Here is a 24,369-nt window from a genome sequence, read left to right on the forward strand (position 1 = left end):
TCCCTCCATTCTGAGAAAGTCACTGTGTGGTTTGACTTTTGGGTAAATAGTGTGAATGACCCTTATGTCCTTTAAGGACGAAAATGGTAATCATTACACTGTCAAGGCGTCCAATACAGGAATAAGGTAACGCACTATTCGTGGCCTCAACTGGCAAATCATGACAAACATTTTTTTAAACAAGACGGCATAACTAGCCCCACAGTTCGCCACTCTCTTTGGTTTATTGCACGGGAAGTTTCCCAGACATAATCTGCCGAGAAATGGTAATATGAACTGGCCTCCCAGATTAAGTGATATTTCCACTCTGCATCATTTTGTATGGGGTTACCTCAAGTCAACTAAATGAGAATAAGTTAAGCGAAAGGGAACGCTGAACGCACCACTGTGAATTTATCGCGTAAACACGGACCATCATAACCGATTCCTCTTACCGAAGCAGAGGAGGCCATTTGAACGACACTATCCAAAACATAATACCACTAATTACTTTTCACAATTATGATAATAAATATTTCATTATCACTTGTAGTCTTCACTCTACCTCATTTTGAAGTTCTGAAGTTGTTTTTGGTAAATCCTACACAATTAATCCTCAACTGATTCACACTATCGAGCCAACACCAAAAATTATGTACTCCTTCCGGAGACCGAACTCAGGACCACGCCTACCAATGACAAGTGGACTAACCAATATGCTACTACGCAGAAGTACAAATAAAAAAAAAAAAAAGAAAAAAATGCAGATTTAAGGTCTTGATATTGCAATAAAATAACCTATTAACCGCGTAACATAGCATAGAAAACTTCGTCCGTTAAAAATTAGTCACTATTTCACAATTACTACTTTGAATGTCATGAAAAAAGAAGAGATACATGATTCAGCCTTGTACACCTATTTCTCAATGAGTGCAACGAACCACAAATCTCGTTGATCAGATGTATTAAAAATTAGGCTCTTTGACTATGGAAGAAGTCGTGTTTCACTACGCAGGACCAATAGCGTGACTGGTTCACACGTGTAATTTCATGTGCTATCCAGCTGCACAATATTCATGATGTTTGCACGTACGCATTTACTTTTCCTATATGTTCTAATAGTTTGGAAATTTTCCCTACCGCTAAAGGCAATAAAAATCTACGGCCATCAGATTGCGCGCGTTTACGACGTATGATCATCACATTGATTTCAAATGTCAATATTTCTGGTTTCTAAAACTTAAGTTCGCTACCGTTTCATTCAAGAATTCTTTTTGGACACAGTGGTTCCTGGTAGAGCGCTTACCTCTGGTCCATGAGGTCCCTGGTTCGATCCGTGGTCAAGTAAGTTTGTGGTGGACAACATCGTGTCCGTGAGTTTTCTCGGGGCAATCCCATTTCTATCCATTTTTCCATTCCACCAATTCTTCCATTATTATCCACTTATCATCGTCTCCCTTAGCCTAACGGGCATGATCGTGGGACGTTAAACTGGAAAATTTCATTTTTTTCCCTAGAAATTTTATACCTTACTGGTGAGTGTGGACCGAAACTCGGAAACAAGAGACGTGGTAGGTCAGTGGCAGAGCGCTCACTTCTGGTGTGAAGGTCTCTGGTTAATCCCAGTTTAAGAGAGTTTGTGGTGAACTGTATTGTGTTCGTGAGTTTTCTCGGGTTCTCGTTTCCTCCCACATTCTCATTCCGTCAATTCCTTCCACAATCATTCACTTTCATCAATCATCACCCCCTTTTAGCCCACAACCGCATTTCACAAATTGTGATCCTCTTAGATTGAAGACTAGATTTTAGAAAATAAGGTAAATGTTCAAGTGAATTGTATATCATACACTAAAGTAGATAATCTCAAAGAATGATAGATTATACAAATAATATACATTTTAATAATTATGGAAATTCTATTGTAAGTAGTTTATACAAATACACTATAAAACCTTCCAATATTAAAGGAAAAGAAACTAATACCTAATTTCTTCTAGAGGCTGCGGTGGCTCAGTGGTAGAGCGCTCACCTCTGGTGCTTGGGGTCCCGGGTTCAAACCCTGCTCTCGCCAATTGGTGGACAAACACCGTGTGCGTGGGTTTTCTCGGGGTTTTCCTGTTTCCTCCCACTTTCTTTACAACAGTACGTTGTATATTTGTATATTTTTACCACTTGTAAATCCTTATTTTATTAGGGCGTAAGATATTTTAAAATATGTACTAGATTGATTATGTAATTCGAAGAAGAAAAAGAAAAATGTTAATTATAATATCGATATAAAAAGATATTCATATGTTTTATATGTTTTAAATAATAGGATTTTGGAATGTCGTTGTCAGGACGACAAGATATAAATAAATGGATTTTTATTCAACGAAGTTGGCATTTTAATGGCTCAATAATTTAAAAGAACCGTTGTATCTTCATTCCCCATAATTTCATACATCTCATCATCATCGTTTCCTTTAGCCTACCCGGCATATCGTGGGACGTAAAACTCAAAAATTTCACTTAATTTTTCTATTTTCTTCTATTAACACAAATATAAAATACGAGTAAATGGAATTTTAATTAGTACTATTTTATGACTGTAAGTATCCTGGTACACGTTCACCACTTTCAAAACACTCAGTTGAAAAATTGTACAAACTTTTTCATGCCAGACATCCTGAGTAAGGGTTTCCTCATTCACACCAGGCAAATGCCTGGATTGTACCTAACATATAGGTCCCAGGCCGCTTTCTTCTCTTCAGACACTGGAACGATTGCAAAAAAAAAAAAAAAAATGTTTCTCGCTACATATTACTGTTTCTGTTCTGTGGAAATTAACGTTGAAACCGTAAATGATTGATTTCTACCACTTCCGGTTCGAATAAAGTGTTATCAGTGGAGATGGAACCTATTCTTGGGACCCTGAGTCGATTGCAAAAAAAAAAAAAAAAAAAAAAAAAAACAATGATTCTGGATATCTTTCTCCATTTTTGCTCTATAGAAATCAGTATCGATACCAGAAGTACGAGCCAATTTCGACTACTACTGATTTTGGTAGAGTATTATGGGGGGAAATGATATGTTCTCTTGAGACAATGAATCGATTGCAATAAACTGCTTCTTCTATATATATCAGTTTCTGTTATATGGTGACCAACGTTGGAATAGTTGATTTCTACCACTTCCGGTTTGAATAGATGGTTAATGGAGGAGATGGAACCTATTCTTCGGACGCTGAATCAATATCTAATTATACATATATGTATTATGGGACAAACAATATTGAAACCAAAAGTTGTAGTAGATTTCAGCCACTTCCAGTTTCAACAGAAGAATAAGAGCCAACTTGAGATGATGAATCCATAAGAAAAACTAAAAATACATTAGTACCCGGTAATTCTTTTTTTGAGTGATTCCATTTCAAATCGTCCAGGGTGGTCCACACGACTGTCTCAGATTTAGTTCATTTTTTAAAATAAGAAACTACATACAAAATTATTAGACCCATATTTTTTCTTTTTGCTGAAAAAATTTTTTCTTCGATATACAGCCTTCCAAAATGGCCGCCCTCCTCTCAGATTGCTCGAAAAACTGAAAAACATGTCAAATTAAAAATTTTATTGTAGAGAAACGAGTGTACTTAGTAACGTAATCGCAATAGCAGGAAGAGTATAAAGTTGTATGTTTCGTTGGAGGGCCAAAATTCGTCTATTGGTCCAATAGGAATCGCGCAATTCACTCGCAATGTTGCCAACTTTGATGAAATTTTTGCTAACTTCAAACATTTCTTTTTCTGTCCTCACGAGCAATATCAACCATCTGCTTCTAGCATCGAAATCTACTCCATAAGGTCTCTTGAAAATGTAAAGGACTTACGTTTCTGATTATTACATCCCACGTTATAGCATGATGAAAAGCTGAAAATTGCATTAAGACACCATTTTCTCAAAAACCCCACCTTTTAAAAATCTGAATTTTTTACATGTATTGGAGAAATACCTAAGTATTTAAAATCCGTTAACCGTTCATGCGGCTGCAGCCCCTAACATTCGCAATTAATTATTGAAATTTCGATTTTTGTACTTGCAATGTAAATATTTCCTATGGGCATTTAGGTCCTATACACAAGGCGATTTGAAAGGGAGTATGAAAATTTTGAGAGTAGAATCCTGACATCAAATCCAGTAGAAAAGTTCCTATAAACATGAGTCGAATTCCGCTTCGTTTTCGAGTTACAGGGTTTCCAACTCGGGATCCAAAATCGGTTCGGGACAATAGAAAATGAAATATATATTTCGCGTTAGATCAGAAACTGTGTGTTAAAGCTTTTATAAAGTTCAGAAAGTTGATTTGTATCAATATGATGATTTTTACGTGCGTTGCAATTCAGTTGGCAGTGTTGCCAACTTGCTAGAACTTTTATTTGTTTCCAAAAGACACTACGTGGATTTTATTTGATATTTGGTATTCATTAATGATTGCCAGCATCACATGAAGCACACTTTTCCCTCATATCACCACAGTTTTCGAAAACTTACATGTATTTCATTAAAAGGTTTTATCTCGCGCGTTATTGATAGTTTGTGTGATTCGGTGTCGTGAACATCGTCCTAGTGTTCTCTGAAACCATGAACAATTGTTTACACTGGTAGCATGACATTGTAGTGCACTAGTTAAGTGTTTGTGTGAATAACAATGGGGAAGTCCTATTACAGTAAGGACCGTATTAAATGTGTTGATTATGCTAAAGGCCGTAAGGTGATTGTGCACAGAAAGAATTCTAGACAAAAAATTTATCTTGCGGTAAAATATATGGATTGCGTACAGCGTGTCAGCCCAAACGTACTATTAGGGGAGGATGATTATTTGTGTCTTGTACACAAGGCGATTTGAAAGGCAGTATGAAAAATTTTGAGATGTGAATCCTTCACCGTAGTTTAGGTTTCACCGATAACGGCCGTTTTAATGGGGACACATTCATGTTTAGCATGTTATGGTTAATGGTTTCCAAATCTACATTCAGAGGAACAAATTCTTTATCTTGCTGGTGCATAATTTCATATTTACATCTTCTTTCGTGATCACCAATATATCACACACATTCACGTTGTTCACGGTAAATATTCAAAGCACCCTTTACACGAATAATCATCCTCTCCTAATACTACGTTTTGGCAGACGCGCTGTACGCAATACATATATTTTACCGCAAGATAAAATGTTTGTCAAGAATTCTTTCTGTACACAATTATCTTATGCCTTTTAGAATCATCAACACATTTAATACGGTCCTTACTGTAATACACTGAGAAAAAAATTGTAGGTGGTAACTTAAAAAGATAGGTTACATGCGTAATTCCTGTATTTTTTGGACAACGTACAGCAGACGTATAACTGAAAATGCATGTTTTATAATACTTTCTGTATAAGTGTTCCATCTATACGTACTTTCTGTATGAAATAATGTAGGTGCTCAGGATCTCAGATACAAATGGACGTATATAACATATAGCTGGCGAAAGTAACATAAGTATATACATGTGATATACGGAAAACTGTTAGATGTCAGACATCCTGCAACAGCATGATGTAACATCTAAGGGCAGTGCCTATGTAGCATACGGATAACGTATACTCCGTACTGATTTCTATAGTAAGCAAGAGGATACCGTATATTTGTACAATATACTGCTGTACGGAGAACGGATTTTTCTCTGTGTAGGACTTCCCCATTGTTATTCACATAAACACTGTAACTAGTGCACTACAATGTCATGTTACCAGTGAAAACAATTTTCATGGTTCCAGAGAACACTAGGACGATGTTCACGACACCGAATCTCGTAATAAACTGTTTCGTGGTTGCAGCAGAACTTCTTGATTAAGTTCGAACTTGATGCGTGGAGTTACGAGAGGTTTTGCGATAATAAAAAATATTTTTCTTCTTCATCTTTATTATTATTATTATTTTATTATTATTATTACAACTTACACAGACGTAGTTTTTATTCGACATTTTGGTTTTACTAATGATGGCATACATCAAGTGAAATTCACACGTAATGTTGCAAACTATCAATAACGCATGAGATAAACCTTTTAATGAAATACATGTAAGTTTTCGAAAACTGTGGTAATGTGGGGAAAATTATGCTTCATGTGATGCTGGCAATCATTAATGAATACCAAATATCAAATAAAATCCACGTAGTGTCTTTTGGAAACAAATAAAAGTTCTAGCAAGTTGGCAACACTGCCAACTGAATTGCAACGCACGTAAAAATCATCATATTGATACAAATCAACTTTCTGAACTTTATAAAAGCTTTAACACACAGTTTCTGATCTAACGCGAAATATATATTTCATTTTCTATTGTCCCGAACCGATTTTGGATCCCGAGTTGGAAACCCTGTAACTCGAAAACGAAGCGGAATTCGACTCATGTTTATAGGAACTTTTCTACTGGATTTGATGTCAGGATTCTACTCTCAAAATTTTCATACTCCCTTTCAAATCGCCTTGTGTATAGGACCTAAATGCCCATAGGAAATATTTACATTGCAAGTACAAAAATCGAAATTTCAATAATTAATTGCGAATGTTAGGGGCTGCAGCCGCATGAACGGTTAGCGGATTTTAAATACTTAGGTACTTCTCCAATACATGTAAAAAATTCAGATTTTTAAAAGGTGGGTTTTTTGAGAAAATGGCGTCTTAATGCAATTTTCAGCTTTTCATCATGCTATAACGTGGGATGTAATAATCAGAAATGTAAGTCCTTTACATTTTCAAGAGACCTTATGGAGTAGATTTCGATGCTAGAAGCAGATGGTTGATATTGCTCGTGAGGACAGAAAAAGAAATGTTTGAAGTTAGCAAAAATTTCATCAAAGTTGGCAACATTGCGAGTGAATTGCGCGATTCCTATTGGACCAATAGACGAATTTTGGCCCTCCAACGAAACATACAACTTTATACTCTTCCTGCTATTGCGATTACGTTACTAAGTACACTCGTTTCTCTACAACAAAACTTTTAATTTGACATGTTTTTCAGTTTTTCGAGCAATCCGAGAGGAGGGCGGCCATTTTGGAAGGCTGTATATCGAAGGAAAAATTTTTTTCAGCAAAAAGAAAAAATATGGGTCTAATAATATTGCATGTAGATCCCATATTAAAAAAATAAATGAAATCTGAGACTATGATGGGGACCAATTGTGGTTTGCCTGGACGATTTGAAATGGAATTGGTCTTTTATGAGTTCATTTTCTTCTATATTTCAAGCTTTCTTGGGAAGAGGGTCTTAAATACGAGCCTACTTTTGACTAGCTGTAAAATACTAATTTGACATCCTATACTGTTTATACCGTTTTCCTGTCCGGAGCTTTTTCTCTTTTATAGGAATGAAAACAGCACAGAATCCAAAATTAGTGTTTAGTTTTACAGTTAGCAGTACTCGCTTTCAAGACCCAAGAAAAGGTACCTTAAAGCATCTACTACGAGTCCATATTTTAAAAAGTAAGGAACATTTTTTTTAAAAGTCACTACCTAGTACTGTTTTCCGTTCATTGCGATCAGTACTGACACAGGAAGTGGTACATATTTCTGCTACTTCCGGTTTGATTCAAGGAGTATGGGCTGAAGTGGAGCCTATTCGTGGAATGCTCAATCCATATATAACGTTTCCCTGCTATCTCCTACCATTTTTGTTCTAATACCCGTCAACAAACAGGTAAACATAACGTAGTTTTAGCAGGAAAGACCTACTCCTCAATAGAGCAAATTAATACGCTACTCTCAACACGTTTCTACGAAGTAGATCATGAATGTACGTGTGGATGTCACTCAGATACACCCGGATCTCGCTTCATCAACTCTTTTTATTAATTACTTTTTTTTCTAGATTGAAACTGAAAATTTAGAATTATTAAAATATATTTAACACACTGAGTTATATGAAAAAGACAAAGTAGTTCGGCCAAATACTAAAAAAAAAAAAAAAAAAAAAAAAAAAAGTTGGAATACAATACCCCGGTACATCAACTATTTATTGATTTTAGAAAGGCGCACGACTCGGTTAGGAGAGAAATATTATACAACGTTCTTACAGAATTTGGAATACCGAGAAAGCTAATTAGATTAATTAAGATGTGCTTAAATGAATCCCAAAGTAAAGTCCGGGTAGGAAAATTTTTGTCCACGAGCTTTCACGTCGAAAATGGTCTGAAACAAGGAAATACGTTGTCGCCATTATTATTTAACTTTTTTCTGGAATACGCTATAAGGAAAATCAAAGATAACAACCAGGGCCTACAGTTGAACGGTATTCACCAGGTTATGACATATGCTGATGATGGAAATTTAATAGGTGATGGTAGGAGAACAATAGAAAGAAATGCAGAGATCTTATTAAACGCTTGCAGGGACATGGGTTTAGAAGTAAATGCAGAGAAAACTAAATACATGGAAGTGCGTCGGAATACATGGAAATACATGGACCGTAATACGCCAAATTATGGATGCGTTAAAATATTAAATAATACTTTTGATAAAGTGGATAGTTTCAAATATCTAGGATCAGTATTAACAGAGGAAAATCATATTCACGAAGAAATTAAATGTCGACTAAAAGCAGGGAATTCGTGTTACTATTCGGTTCAAAATCTATTGTCGTCGCGAATTCCATCGAGGAATCTGAAGCTTAAAATATACAAAACGATAATCATACCTGTTGTTATATATGGTTGCGAAACATGGTCGCTTACTCTGAGGGAAGAACATAGACTGAAAGTATTTAAGAACAACATCCTGAGACGAATATTCGGGCCTAAGAGGAACGGGAATGGGGAATGGCGGAAACTTTATAACGAAGAACATAATTTATACGGTTTACCCAACATTGTTAGGGTCGTCAAGTCTAGAAGGCTTGGGTGGGCCGGTCATGTAGCTAGAATGGAAGAAAGTAGAAACGCTTTCAAAGTCTTGACTGGAAGACCAATCGGAAAACGACCATTAGGAAGACCTAGGCGCAGATGGGAGAACAATATTAAGATGTATCTCGCAGAGATTGGAATACAAAGTAGAAACTGGATGCAGTTAGCTAAGGATAGAAGTCAGTGGAGACCTTTTGTGTACGCGGCATTGAACCTCCGGGTTCCATAAGCCATAGAGTTTATATATATATATATATATATATATATATATATATACAAAATTAGGAAACCTACTGGCTCTGCCGCAATGAGGGCTATTTCAAAAATGATGTTAGTCCAGACAGGGACTGCATTTGTTAATTACAAATTCATTTTGGTTTTCTGTAGACTCTTTGATAGTTTCTAATATAAAATGGACCGAAACGGAGACAGTGGACAAAACACATTCAAATGCATTCTTTCATTGCAGTGGTTCCCAAACTGGATTCGACAACCCCACCTTAAGAACCACATTTCATGCTGATGCTCAAAAGGAACGTTAAACTCAAAACAAATCAAAAGCAAAATTTGTCATTTCCTTCTCCCACTCGTTACTCCTTTCGCACTAATATAAATTATAAAAGGATGTGTGTGTGTGTACAATTAACTTTAGAAAAAAAAAAAAAGTTGCCCAGAGCCACCAAATTAAGTAAACAGATCTTCATAAAATTAAAAAGTATAGAGTATCTCAGAAGCCCTTCAACCTACTCTGGTAATGCAGGTTACATGCAGTTTCGTCCATGTTAAGAATGGATATTTCCGCTAGCAATTCACATGTAAGAACATTAGACAAGACACTTTTACTTCCATCTTACTTTCTTTAGAACTCCGTCAAAACTTCCACATCGCTCCGTTACAAGTCTTTCATAGATTAACTAATACTACTTAAACTTCCTTGTCCTTTTCTATAAACCTTTCCCTTCCTTGCCCTCTTCTATAAAGCTTTCCCTTCCTTGCCCTCTTCTATAAACCTTTCCCTTCCTTGCCCTCTTCCACAAACCTTTCTCTTCCCCGATCTCTTCTATAAACCTTTCCCTTCCTTGCCCTCTTCTATAAACCTTTTCCTTCCCCGACCTCTTATATAAATCTTTCCCTTCCTTGCCCTCTTCTAAACATTTCTCTTCCCTGTCCTCTTCTATAAACCTTTCCCTTCCTTGCCCTCTTCTATAAACCTTTTTCTTCCCTGCCCTCTTCTATAAACCTTTACCTTTTCTACCCTCTTCTATAAACCTTTTCCTTCCCTGCCCTTTTCTATAAACCTTTACCTTTTCTGCCCTCTTCTATAAACCTTTACCTTTTCTGCCCTCTTCTATAAACATTTCTCTTCCCTGCCCTCTTGTATAAACCTTTCCCTTCCTTGCCCTCTTTTATAAATCTTTCTCTTCACTGACCTCTTCTATAAACCTTTCCCTTCCTTGCCCTTTTCTATAAATCTTTCCCTTCCTTGCCCTCTTCTATAAATCTTTCCCTTCCTTGCCCTCTTCTATAAATCTTTCTCTTCCCTGCCCTCTTCAAAAACCTTTCTCTCCCCTACTGTCTTCTATAAACCTTTCTCTCCCCTACCCTCTTATATAAACCTTTCCCTTCCTTGCACTCTTCTATAAATCTTTCTCTTCCCTGCCCTCTTCTATAAACCTTTCTCTCCCCTACCCTCTTCTATAAACCTTTCTCTTCCCTGCCCTCTTCTATAAACCTTTCTCTCCCCTACCCTCTTTCATAAACCTTTTTCTTCCCTACCCTCTTCTATAAAACTTTTTCTTCCTTGCCCTCTTCTATAAATCGTTCTCACTCATTAATCTTAAACAACCAACATCTCTTGTGATCTTACTCCTCCTAAAATGTTAATCCTCAACTTTCGAATTTGTTCATTCATAAACTTTCTGTTACGTCTAACTTTTATTGCATGTGATACGACACCAATTGTACTGTAGTCTTCTCACTTTTTCTGAGTTCCATTTCTTAGCTAATGATATCATAGTTGCGTTCAAGGAGCACATAACAACTCTCTCGTCTCATACATTTGATTACGGTATCCGAACCATCTTCCTTCCCCTATATTTTCAATAATTTCAGTTAGAACATTATCTATCCCGGGTACCTTTCCATTCGTCACATTCAATATCACTTTTACAAATTCGACCCGACGAATTGTAAACCCTTTAGCATCACTGATTTCTTTGTTTTCTTCTTCAATATCTAGTCTAGGGAGCTGCCCTAACTCTCGCGTACAAGTCTTTATATTCTTTTTATCTCTTCATAACTTCATTCCTCTCGGTACTTTTCTTCCTTTGCTATGTTTCCCTTCTTAATTTGTTATGTAATATCCTCTTTCGATATTATCAAGGTTTCAGGCCTTCCCTTCACTTTTTCTGTACCATTCCTTCTGTAACTTACGCTTTACTTAGCTATTTTCTATTAGTGATACTCTACTATTTATGAGGTCTGATGCATGCAAGTTTAATATGCAGGGTGTCTACTAAAATTCCAAAATGAAATTTCGCGACCTTTTCTTTCCCAAACCATAAAATGTAGTAACATTTTTAATAGCAAATTTGGGTGTGAATTAAGCCGACCATAGACATCTATGGAGGTGAATTTTGACGTTTTATAAAACAAAATTTTCCAGTCTATACTTATATTTGTACAGATGAAAAAAAATTCGTGACCTAAAAGCTGAATTTCATTACTTTCATGGCCGTTTTCTGATTTTGTGACTTTTTCATGACTTTCGTGACCGATAGACACCCTGATATGCTCACACGGCCAGTTAGCATCTGTGGTTAATTGGTATTCCAAAAATGACCCTCTTATGTTCATACAAATCATTTTCTTATTCGGTTTTTAATTTTACAGTATTCAACTTCTTGTCTCCGTTTATTCTACTAACATTTTCCAGTTGGGTACCCACTTCCACTAGCACAAGCTTACGATCAACCACAGCAAATATCGATAGCGGAAAGAGCTTTCACATTCTTTAAATTTTCCGAAATCTCCCCTGAATCATGTTATACACTCTATCATTCTCTGTCTCTTTATTGAATAGTTTTATATGCATCTACCTCTTGTGTTGCTTGACTCGATTTCAATTAGAAGCGAGATCTGCTTCGAAAAATGAACAATTTCACTTTCCTCACTCATTTTGTTTGCCCTATTGGCTTCTGTTCGTATTGTTACTATTAGCTATCTACACTGAAGTCCGCCACACCTCATTTCCGGTACTCTCAACTGTTAAGGCTGTGTCCAACACTCGGAATGCGATGGGATTTCCCCAATGGTGTGAATGAATCAGGAGAGATTGTATCTGCAACTTCACGAGCAGAAAATGAAACTCTGGTGACTCTCCAATACCTGAATTTGTGTTTATTTTAAATTATTTCCAGCGTTGTCACATTTATTTTTAAAATGTAATATTAATGAACTACAAGAGCTAGATTAAAAATAAAAAAGTAAACATGTAGTATTGGGGTAGGTTAACATCTGGAGAAAGTTTGAACTGCATAAGACAAATAGTTTTCATAATATTTTGGAAAGAAGTTCACCATGTTATTATATAGGGACTGATGATCTCAGCTCTAAACGTTAGACACGCCCTTAACAAAGTAAAATTTCTACCCCCACCAGGCCCATATTAAGTTCACATAATATATAGGGGACACGTATCGTGTGTGGGTTTTCTAGGGGTTCTATTTCTTCCTACTTTCGTCATACCACCATTATCACACATCTTAGTATTACCGTCTCCCTTAGTCTCGCTTCATAATCAAGAGACGTTAAACTAAAAAGAAAAAGAATAAATTTTCTTGCTTGAGTTGCAATATAAAAATAATTGAAGTAAGGGTATAGGGATGATTTTCTTTAATGAACTTTTACACATAGTATTTTAGGTGCTTTGACTAAAAGCAGCACACCCTTTAGTTTAGCACCACAAAAACAGAAGTCGAGAAATTACACGGAAAAAATCTTTAAAACAATGAATATCTTTTCCCTATACAAAGTAACCAGATATGGATGCTCTCAAATATCCTGAAATAATTCGTCCTAATTTTACAGCAGTTTTAACAATCTAAAATGATTTTGTTCACAAGTTGCAACATAGAGAAGTTACTAGAACTACTCCCACATTTCATCCCACCAATTCTTCAATCATCAGTTACTTGCCTTAATCATCCGTCACCAGGGCCGGATTTAGCATTTTGGCGCCCCTAGGCCCAATGTATTTTTCCGCCCCCTAGTCTGGTTAAAGTTACTTTTCTAAAAACCTTTATTAAAAAAAATATCAGGTCTATATGTTAATTGATTAAACACCACTCCACGATGCAATTTTATAATTGCAAGTTTTTTCAGGAATTAACTTGGTTCTGGGCTTAACAAAATACCGTTAATGTATTAACAAAAGATTGGTGAACTTTACCAACAATTATTTGTTCCAATGAACTTCAAAATCAGAATGCTTTATTAGTCTCATTTTTTTAATCAATTCAAAAAATATGTTAAGCTATGGCTATTTATTTTTATTTCTAGATATTTTTAATTTTTTTTCTCTCGGCCGTGCGCCCCCTGGGAGCTTGCGCCCATAGGCCCGGGCCTATTGGGAAATACGGCCCTGTCCGTCACCCCAAACCCTGAAAACAGCAAGCCAGTTAAAGATATATTTAAGGCAATTCACTTCAAAAACTAACTTGTAAGAAAACAATTGTGAAAATTCATTCACATAATAGAAAATTAATAAACAGAGAAGCAAAGGTAAGTCAGCGTCACCTTGCTAAGGAAATAATTTTAACTACAAATTCCTAAGTCCCGTTTCTAACTTTACCGTTTCGAAGAACTATTTTCCGACGAGTAAATTTCTTATGTAAATTACTTCAGCCACAATGCTACCATCACCCCTCGTCCAAAAACTTCTCAATATTAATATAAAGTGAATCATAGAAAGTCTTAAGAAGATGAGTTTCGGTAAGCAAATACGGTAGTTACCTAACTAATGTGCGCACTGATTAAAAATATGGGAGCTACCACATAATTAGTCAATAATAATAATAATGCTTTCAGAAGTGTAGCATTATTATCGTCGACAGATCCCTCTCTTCTATGGTCACGGACAATCTTCTTTCCCCGTAGAACAGTGCTCAAACATATGTACACAGAAACACAATGAACAATCCACAAGACTTGGGTAAGTTTGATGAAACAAATGAATGGAAAGAATAAAATATTAACAGTGATTTTTAAAGGAAAATTTATTTTGAAGAAAATGAATAGTTAAAAAAGTTCCAAGTCGACAAAATCAAAACCTTGCTGATTATAAGCTAACAAATGACGGTCTTCTGAAGAGAAAGAGCAAATAAACTCATAAGGACGAGGATGATAATAATTATTTAGGATTTAGATTTCTGGGCTTTCGGCATCTAAAGCCATTTAGCCCTTCACATTTTTGAGGGATGACGTCCCTCGGCGACCACACAATCCGAGGAAAGGGAAAGAAGGAAACGGCCTGGGACCTATAAGTTAGGTACACCCCGGCATTTGCCTGGTATGAATGAGGAAAACCAGAAAAATCTCATTCAGAATGGCTGGCCTGGAAAAGCGTTGTACATATTTTCCACCGAGTGCCCCCACCGGGAATCGAACCCGGGACCGCTCGCACCGAAGAGAAGAGCGTTAGCGACTACGCTACGCGGGGCCACGATGATAGTAATGAATAGGTTAATCATGACATATTTCAGCCACTACTTGATGTTCATTAGTTTCTAGTGGATTTTAAAAACGTGAGGTACATGTGGAACTTGCAATGCTTAGTTTTTGTATTGACTTATAAATATTATAACAAAAACGACAATTGCAATTTTTGCTCAAGTTTCTGAAAGAACCAACTTCAAAGAGCAGAGAGATCACAGACAAGTAAGGGATGGAAACAGGTTTTACATGAAAATAAAGTTAAACATATATGAGCCTATCTTTTCTTTATCTAGCAGACGTATTGTTTGGAACCGAAAGTGTGAGTTTTAGATCCTTGCACTTAGGTAGACAGTGGAAGTGTCCAAATCACTTTGACTCATCCATTGAAATCCCCATGACGATGAAGCAAAACCACAGGTTTTTCAATGTCTTTGAGTAATCAATATCTTAATCTTTATCAGGGAATAAAAGATTACCTATTCTTGCTACTAAAAGCAGCTCGGACATCTTATTCGCTAACTTACATTCCTAATAACTACACTAGTTCAGTAATCTAGCTGGTTCAGAGAATTCCTAATACACTACGCTATCTGGAATCAGTTAAGTAAGGGTTGCCAGTTGTCACACTTATGTGAAATTTCTTGATGTGAAAGGAGAACTTTTTCATCTTTGATCTCCAATTCGAAAATGAAGGGGAAGCGGGTAGTTGCCTATAATAATACACCTGGATTGAATTGTGAAAACATTTTCTTAACTTTTTGATTACCAAGGTCATTCTGCGAGATAAGGCCATTGGTAACAGGCCGATTCTTAATTTAAAAAAAAAAAAAAAAAAAAAAGAACATATTATTACTTTCAAACGTTCGTACCTTAAGCTCAATTGGCTGAACACATAAAACAAACAGCAGGAGAGGATAAGGAAAGTTGAAAATGCCCCCAAAGTTTAGTTTTTATTTTGTACTGGCCCGCAGTGGGTCAGAAATTGGCCATCACTGAACTAGAACCTGGGATACGGAAACCAACAGTTGCAAATTTTGTCATAGTGGAGGCATATTAAAAGTTAAGTGAAGACTTTAGTTTGTATAAAACGCGGTCCAAATGTGGTATTCGGTGTGCAAATGGAGTGTGTAGGGGAACCATTTTAGCTGTTAATCACTGATGTAATTTTGTTGACCCAACTACTGAAGCACACAATCAGAGTATTGAAAATTTATTACCGCATTTAAAGAGAAGTCGGGAGTTTACACATGGCTCGGAAGGCATGATGTTACAGTTTGGATATTATTTATGAAGGAGGGAATTTTGCATCAAAGCTAGTAGCCTGAGCAGAATGTTCGATGTCAGGATAAATTATCTTTCAGCAACATTTATCAAACATGTTGTATCCTTCAAGTTAAAATGTCAGTATTTATTCCATTTTTCATATATATATATATATATATATATATATATATATATATAGAGAGAGAGAGAGAGAGAGAGAAAATCTATGGGGGTGGGATGACACCATCAAGTAGGTATCTAATATAATGTCTTTTTTACTGACATTTAACATTAATTGCGGGGTGCAGGTGTAGTTTTTGGCGCACATCCTGGACGATTTACAGGTAAAATACAATACTTTTATAAGGAATAAATTTCTGTAGGCGACAGAATGAAATATAAAACAAGAAAGCAGAAAGCGGCATGAACTTACGTAAAATCCCAATGCAGTGTATTGTCATATCTATTACAGTGCATTATCACAGACTCGCACTGGGTCAGAATTCGGACCCTTCTTTAGCATTGTCAAGGAAAAAAAAAAAAAAAAATAGAAACGAAATTAACGTTAGCGATGTTGACAGTGGAAGTTTTGCGGTAAAGTCGCTAAAGAAGAGCTGAAGACGATGGAAGAATTAAGCGATGTTACTTCCCAATATCAATTGACATTGAAAGAGAACGAAGATTTTTTCCAATGTAGCAAAAGGGAAGTACATTGGCAATGATGGTATACCAAACAATAAGTTCTTCTCAGAGCTGGGAAAGAAGAATGACAGACCATCAAAGTTTTTTGCATGGATGATTAAAAAAAAAAAAAAAGTAAGAGTAAGGTACCGGTAAATATATAACTGTTATAACGGTCAAGTAGGGAATAAGAGTGTGTGCTTTTATCGTGAATAGTCACTTTTGCCTATGCCCAATTTCACTGACGCGAATGCTCAGTTCGGACGCAACCCCGTGGCTCCACCAACTTCGCCCTGCACTGACTCGGATCGGGATTTTTAGTGGTGATTTGGCATAGGTTGATTAGTGATTTCAACAATTATTTCTGGTGGCCCCTTGAACTAAATTAAACGTAAAGAAGGTATTATCATGTCTTCTAGTGCAAATATGTTGAAATAGATCAGGAAAATTTGTGAAAGAAATGTAAATTCTCAACCATTATGTACTGTGGACCCCTTAAACGTTATCAATGCCAAGTGAGATAAGTTCATCTCGCCCGTCGCAAATCTTTTAGGGGATAATAAGGAGGAAATTAGTCACAGAACTATAATTTGTCAACAATTCTTCCTAGTGGCACGCCAAAAATAAACCAATACGAGATGTGGTCCTTGGTATTTAATTTTCGTTTGGTATAATTGTTAGTGGGGGACTGGAAAGGTCTGCTCCCTTCAGAGTATAATAGGGCTATGTTGTTTCTAGTTCACATTCAGTGCCCTCCATTGTGCGTTTTTGTCCTCTGACCTTCGTGCATTACATCACTTGCTTATACCATATCTTCCTTGCTGGTCGAACAGCTAGCGCCTGATCTCTGACTCAGAATGTGATATCTCCAGTGCCCTGTTAGAAAAAGAAAAAAAAAAGGGCATTTAATATCTTCCCCAAATCCAATGATGGCTCCCGAGCCCGTACTATGACTTACAGTAACCGTTACAAACGACCTCGTTTATACGAATGCCCAACGACGCTGACGCGCGTGCTCCCTACGGACGTAACCCCTAGCTGGCACTCGAGTCTCCTGCTGCGATCCTGCCCTGCCTCGGTTATATAGCATTCGTACTTTTCAGTAACCATCAAGCACAAGTTGGTTCATGTTTTATATACTGTAGTTTTTCTGTCATATGCTCAAATTGTATTTATATTTATCACAGTTACAAATAACGAACCGCAATCACTACAAAGTGAACCAGAATTACCATGAAGTGATTTGAGGGAGACACAAAATAATACCCGAGAAGTGAGAGTCACATACGACTGTATGCTGTGATACTTAGCACCCTACTTAAAAAAAAATTAAAAAAAAAAAATAGTAAGCGTTATCTGTACGTCACCTATCCCAGAATGCTTATCGTAACCAATATTTTTTCGCGTGTGTGTGGTTGGCCAAAATTAATCGAGACCTCTTCAAACTACTTAATATTTCACTAGGTGGCCAGTTTGTGGCCTGGGTGTCCACTCACCACTACATCAATTGACGGGCCAGAGATCTTGTACGGTTTCAAAGGGGACTTTTGTATTTCCCTAGTAATAACAACTTTCAGTATTCCCAGTATTTCAAGTATCACTAGGCACCCTTTGGCTTCACTCATAGAATGAATTGATTTCCAAGGAGCTGATTCTTCGGAACAGTTAGGAACTGACTCGAAGAAGCAATTGCTTACCAATCAATTCGTTGATTGAAATTCCTAAAGGAAAGACCTTCCCAATCATCAGTAAGGCTTGACACATATTGTATAATGCATAAAATTGACTCCTAATGATTGTAAGGCTTTCATTTACACTACGTATATCTGTACGAGATAATTTCTTTCGTTAGCCACCAACAAGTGTGGGAGCATTAGAGACTAGGGACAATGTTTAGCAAAAGAGGTTCAGCTATTTTTTTTCCTAAAAAATGTCACAATTTCGGTAGTTTCTGTTCACATTAGGTTAGTTTAGGTTAGAGTAGCGGTCCAGCATCATTTTCGAAAAAAAAAATAATAATAATAATTCTCGCTTATTTCTATTATTATTAGGTTAGTTTCGTTGGTAAGAGTACACTTTGTGCAGAACATTTATAGGAACCAATACTTAAATGAGGTCTGCGGGACTTCTAGCTCCCTTCACTCGCTCAGCTATGTTTTGTGAAGTAAGTAACCTGGAGATCTTATATTTGCAAGATCGGGGGAGAAACCATAATGGGTAAACTTTACAATACACGCTCCAGCTGCGCATCGATAAATAGGACTGCTTGAAAAGGGTACAGTAGAGTAGAGTAGAAACTGGTTAGCATAAGGTTTGGGAAGTTTCGATCCATTTTCATAAAATTAATAGTCTAATTTACGTTTATGAGTGAGTATAGCAACTGGTGCACGCATTGTAAAGTTAACCCACCCACTGTTAACCCAAAATCTCTTGTTCTGCACAATATGCACTATCACCGTTCAGTTTAGGCTAGGTCTAAGTACTTGCATCCTCCATTTCTCCTGTAAATTTTGCATTTCTTACGTACTTCTGGAACTCTTCTGCTAAACATTTACCGACATTAGTAGCGAGAGAAGGTAATGTTCAGTAATTCAGTAGTATAGTAAGTACTAGAGTGTATAGTAAGCTAAAGGTACTTGGGCAGGCTGTTTACAATCAATTTGTCTTAAAAATAGTTTAGCATGTATCAGAGAGTAAAGGCACGTCAACAGCACAGAGTATTACTTGATAATGATGTTTAAATCATTATTTACATTAGTTTACTGAGAGGTGTAGTGCTTGCATTAATCAGTTCCTTAGAAGCAATCTTCCTTTGGAATTGCTAAGTTTACCTATTTTCCAAACTGAGGCGCCCATATTCTGTATCTTTGCCTAAAATTGAATGTGGGGCACAAGAACTAAAAAACTGATAATACTTTTACATCTAAAATGTCTATCAGAGTAACCTAAACAATTTTAATCATTATGTAAACCTTAAGCAACATTCAATAACTTTTCAAAATTACATGTTTACAAAGGAGTTTAGAGGCTTGCTACACTTATATTCACTTTTTAATGGATTCAATCCAGCTGTGATAAAAATTTCATAAAATCAAGATAAATAATAATTGCAATCATAAAGCATAATAATTGTCGAACATTCAACTCGTTAAAGTTAAATCTTAGGTAGCTTCCTGTAACAATGCCAAGGTTCCTGAATAAATATTTCGATTTAAAGATAACAAAACATTCCTCTTTAAAAATCAGTAATGTTTGAATGAAAACATGAGCATCATAGTGACAAACCTTACCTTCAGATGAAGACATATGTGATCCACTTAAATTTCTTGACAATATATTTACTCTTTGAAGCAGAGAACTTTTGGTGGTTGTTGTGTATAAATGACCTAATATATATGGCTGTAAGCAATAATCACACTACCCTGTGGGAGCAACACAACATTATTAAGCTTCACGCGCAATTACATAAACACGCCATTTCAATGAAGCGGAGTCACCTTGATCTTCGAAGATTCCATACGAAACTTACGTCTGCTACGGGAACCGGAAATTCAATCTTGTTTCTAAAAGTTTCCAACAGGTGGCAGTAATAGGGCTAACCATGGCAGACGAAAGAAAAGTGAGCGTTTAAAAAGTAACACAAATAAAATAAACGGAAAAATTAATATTTTGTATTTATGACGTTAATCTTCTGTGTTAAAGTATACTTTTCCCTTATAAAATGTATTATTTTGATATTTTCCATCCATTTAAATTTTGTTGGCGTTATCATATCGATATAGTAGTGTTTCCAAATCTGCGGTCCGCGGACCTAGGGGCCGAGAAGGATTGAACGGGATTCCGCGGGACATTTTCATTAAACTTTGTAATCAGTGCTGTAGTCCTAAAATTTTCAGAGGGTATACGCTGTTTTGTTATCATCTATGATTATCAAAAAAGACATAGAAGGCATTTTTAATGAACAATGTAAAATGAATGAGTCAATTCAATTAAATTATAAAGGATACATTACTGTTTTATAGTCTAAAATCATTTCATTATATTTTCTCGTACACCTGGTAAGAATATAAGAGCAGAAAAGATTATAGATAGTCACTTTATCATTGAAGTCGTGACCCGATTAAATAAATATATAAATATAAACGAAACAAAGTAGAAAGTATTATACGCTTTGAAGCAGAAAGTACAGTCTAACGACTAAGATAAAGCAGAGGGTATACGACGAGTACCGCCGTATACCCTGGACCACAGCCCTGTGCATCGCCATTGGTAGCATTACAATTCTACAAGTTGTTGAATTAATTTAAATTCGGGGATGCTAAAATTAATAGTGATGGACTTTGGACTTAAGTCCAAATTCATCCCCATTAGCATGGAGGTGAAAAGATTATGGATTTGGATAATAATATAGATTTTGTCATTACAATTTCACTGAAATTTCTAAGAGGAGAAGGGATTCACACACTTTCCAGGAATCTATTCTTCCTGTGGAAAGAAGGGACATTTCAGATAGTATATATAAGGAGGAGCAGTCAAAAAAGTATCCAGGGTTTCGTTGTAACTATTTATTACCACAATATAGATACGCATTCACTTTACCGCCTTCAAAATAGGCTCCTTGAGAACAAACACACTTGTTCGAACGCCCCTGCTATTGCTAGAAACAAAGCTGAAAGTCATGTTCTGGTATGTTCCGAAGTTCAGACTTCGCGTTAGTTTGGATTGTCTTCTATGGTGGTAAAACGGTTACCTTTGAGGCTCTTTTTGATCTTGGGGAAGAGACAGAAATTCACTGATGATAAATCCAGTGAGTAGGGAAGCTAGTAGAAGAGAGAAATGTTCGTTTCTGCGAGCCGTTTTGCCACCGTAGACGACAACCAATTCAACGCGATCACTGAACTTCGGAACATACCAAAACAGGATTTTCAGCGTTGCTTCCAGTTATGGCAGGAACGGTGGAACCAGTGCGTGTGTTCCCGAGGACCCTATTTTGAAGGCGATTAACTGAATGTGTACCTATATTGTGGTAATAAATAGTTACAAGGAAACTTCGGGAACTTTAGATTGCTCCTCGTATAATGGATTGTAATTGTGAGCAGTAAAGAAAACATGCTTTCTTAAATGCGAGATTTATTTTCATAAGTTATTCATGAACTTGGTGAAACAGACGCAATAATCATATATGAATATGTAAAAAAAATCTTTTAAAAAAATTGTATGAAATGAAACATTTAGCACTAGATTAATTCTTCATTTAGAGAAAAAAACGAGTCGACACAGTGCCAAATAAGAAAGTTCCCGGAGAGTTTAGTTGAGTCTTGTCCCAGTCATAGCTGATGTCTGAATCTCGCATTACCCATCTGTGGCTCTTTTCCATCGGGATACACATGGCGATACAAGCATTGGTCTCTGAAAGGACAGTTTCGCTTCATATTGAAGAACATACACCTCTTCTGTTTGGCCTTGGCTTTGAATTCGTTGATGATTTTTAGTTTGTCTTCTTTAGTCTCTGGCCAAACACGACTTGGCACAACGAACTTGGATACCGTTTGACACAAGGGACAGGATTTTGTCTCTAGATAAGCATAACCAGGTTGTATGCACTTGCGCCAGTTTCTAATGCACGTGATGCAAAAGCAGTGAGAACAATTAAGCAACAGTCCGAATCGTTGTTCCTTTAAGTTTCCCTTGTTCAAAACAACTTCTAAACACATTGAACAAACTTTAGGTGTTGAAGGATCATTCGCCATTTCCCCCCCTGTTCGTTGTTATTTTAATGGAGAAAACATTATGCAAGATTTCGACTTTGATTTACTATTTGTTATGCATAGCAAAAATATAGTCTTGGTAACAAACTCTTTCGTTTATTCAAATAATTACTATTCATTGTTACTTTTAAAGTAACAATACCAACAATTAAATTTCACATTCAGTTCATTACATTAGCGATTTCTCCATGAAATAGAGGGAACAGTCTATTCAATCCCACTTGTCAAGGTGACCAGAACTTTTACTTTCAAAAACGGGACGCATACGAATTGGCGACGGGAGGGAGGGGTGACTTCCACATTGCGTTTTGGGACTCAGCAGTGTTTTCAATTTACAAAATACACAAGTAAGAATGATAACACAGCGTTTCTAACTTAAGTACTACCCAAAAATACTTTTAACTACTTCAACACTCAGAATTCCCACTCAATTCCCACTTGAACCACAGAACACTCAATTCTCATTTGAATATTCAGAAGTTCTAGGCACAGCTGAACCTTCCCAATGAGTGTTAGTACGGAAGAGTGTAGAATTGACCATTTATATTTTGAATAATAATTACGGGACACCTGGGTCATGTTTTTTTAAAAACGGGACATTTAGGCGTCCCGTTTGAGAATCAGAAAAGAACGGGACAACGGTTGAAAATAAGGGACTGTCCCGGCTAAAACGGGACGTCTGGTCACCTTGCCACTTGTGCATCTCTAAGTAAGTTTTAGATTATTCTAAACCCTGTACTTTCTAGGGGAAAAAAGTCCCATTGCTACTTTACTGCATTAAGGCTCCATTATCCAGAGGCGTCCTTTATGGAGGACAGGGGGAAACTGCTCCCTAAGTTTCACACACACACACACACACACACACATATATATATATATATATATATATATATATATATATATATATATATATATATATATATATATATATACGAGGGCTGGAAAAAAAGTGTCAACAGACAAATCATTCACGAACCCTTTATTGGACAATCATGAAACTTCTACAGGCCTTCAATGTAATCCCCTCAGCATGTTGCATCCGTTGTCAGATGTGGGGAAGTCGCAGGATACCAGCAGCGGTGCCCTCTTTGTTGATGTCTGCAAGAGAGAGCCCTATAACTCGAAGTATGGCATCTCTGCTGCGAAAACGCACCCCTCTCAGTGTTTTTTTTTTCATCAAAGGGAACAGACGAAAGTCACATGGACTCATGTCCGGTGAATAGGGTGGGTACTCTAGAACCTCTCACCCTCATCGTGCAAACGGTCCCTCACAACACCTGCGTTGTGACAACGGGCGTTGTAATGCAAAACAATGGGTGGATCCCTGATGAAGTTGGGTCCTTTTCTGCGGAGTCCAGGACGAAGATGTTCTTCCAGAAACCTGCGGTAGTACACTGCATTGACGGTCTGGTTCGGAGAAACTGCATGCCGTAAAATGACACCCTGTACATCATATTCCACTATCAGCATTACCTTCACATTACCATATTCCTGACGCAGCTTCTTGGGTCGGGGAGATGAGGGTGGTGCCATTCATTTGATTGGCACTTCAGTTCTGGCTCATACGAACGCGCCCATGTTTCGTCAAGTGGGATAATCCTGTCCATGAACACGCGACCTTCCCGTCTGGACCGTGCCAAATGATCACCTGCGAGGGCGTATATCAGCCATTTATGAACGTCTGTAAGGTGGTGCGGTGCCCAGCGCGATGCAATTTTTCGGTACCCAAGGACATTATGCAACACATTCAACACTGTGGCATGGGATTGTTCTATTCCCTATAAACTATGGTTTACTCCCTCCCTTGATCATATCCTGGTCTCCCAAGCAAAACCTGAAATGATGACAATGTCCATATCGTCTGTTCTGTAAGGGTGCAACGCGTTTTAACATGCAGTTGTTGTTGGAGGCGCGAGAAATATTTTATTCCGAATAAATCCGAGCAGATACGAATAGAGAGAAAAACAGAGTAAGCCAGGGAGTTCTGTGTGTTTGATCCGTTCCATCCACAGTATGGGGCATAGTGGAATTCAGCAC

The 24,369-nt window shown here is 36.9% G+C and overlaps 1 protein-coding gene across 1 annotated transcript in view; it reads right to left on the reverse strand.

Annotated features, from left to right (window-relative positions):
• The window catches only part of Clk (circadian locomoter output cycles kaput protein Clock), an 82,495-nt gene extending 62,389 nt beyond the window's left edge, over window positions 1-20,106 (reverse strand). Inside the window, exon 1 of the mRNA XM_081727886.1 lies at window positions 19,855-20,106. The gene's annotated coding sequence lies outside the window, so the exon portion shown is untranslated. The remainder of the gene's footprint in view (window positions 1-19,854) is intronic.
• Between the last annotated feature and the right edge of the window lie 4,263 nt (window positions 20,107-24,369).

Source organism: Thermobia domestica, chromosome 10, assembly GCF_964235325.1.
Source record: "Thermobia domestica chromosome 10, izTheDome1.hap1.1, whole genome shotgun sequence".
Lineage (NCBI taxonomy): Eukaryota > Metazoa > Arthropoda > Insecta > Zygentoma > Lepismatidae > Thermobia > Thermobia domestica.